The following is a 987-nucleotide window of genomic DNA, read 5'->3' as shown; positions in this document are numbered from 1 at the left end:
AAACCCTTCCCAGCACACCTCACAAAGTAGGTTACATAAACAGTAAATTGCAGGCAGGTTGAGAATAATACAACTAAGCTAGAAGACAAATTCTTTATTGAGTGTGATTAAAAAGACATCATAGTTTTAAAAGGGTGTTTCAGGCTGGTTTTTCTTTTTTTTTAAAATAATGTATAGGCCTGTAGAGCACACTGGTTTCCTTGCTCGATTATGTTTTTGAAACTACCTAACTTTTGAAACACCAACTATACGAAAAGAACAAAACAGTCTTGATTACAGAAAGACTTTAATACTGCAAATCACAGGACTTCATTTACACGCTTATAAAAATTATACTAGCAGTAGCATACTCTTATAGCAGCTTTTTATTCTTTTATTTTTTTTGTTTTTTTTGGGGGGGTCAGTTCGTGGGGCCTGAACTCTGGGCCTGGGCGCTGTCCCTCAGCTCTTCAGCTCAAGGCTAGCGCTCTACCACTTGAGCTACAGCACCACTTCTGGCTTTTTTCTTTTTTCTTATGTGGTACTGAGGAATCGAACCCAGGGCTTTGAGCATGCAAGGCAAGCGCTCTACCACTGAGCCACCTTCCCAGCCCTATAGCAGCTTTTTAAACATCTTCCTTCCCCTAAATATAAATTTCTCATTAGCAAATTAATTATTCACCTTTCATTGTTAGTCATCAATTGACTACCCGCTTATGCCTCATTGCTCTGAGATCTTACCTATTCATTTTTTTCCCCCAGCATTACCCTTAATTTCTGACCGCTTTCTTACACGGTGTAGATTTCCTTCCAATAATTCCTATTCAGCTTACCGCCCCTCCCCCACCCCAACCCCTCCTGCAATAAACCCACTCCCCAGGGTCTCAATTTCATTTCTCCCGCTCTCAGACCTGCTTCCTGTAGTTCCGGGCCACTGTCTCTAACCCCAGCTCCAAAATTCTGAGACCTGGCACTTTAGCCCCATGGCCTTCCAGTTGCCCTTCGCCT

This window comes from Dipodomys ordii, unplaced genomic scaffold, assembly GCF_000151885.1.
Source record: "Dipodomys ordii isolate 6190 unplaced genomic scaffold, Dord_2.0 Scaffold382, whole genome shotgun sequence".
NCBI classification, from domain to species: domain Eukaryota; kingdom Metazoa; phylum Chordata; class Mammalia; order Rodentia; family Heteromyidae; genus Dipodomys; species Dipodomys ordii.
The sequence above is the reverse complement of the archived record's forward strand: the minus strand, read 5'-3'. Positions refer to the sequence as shown.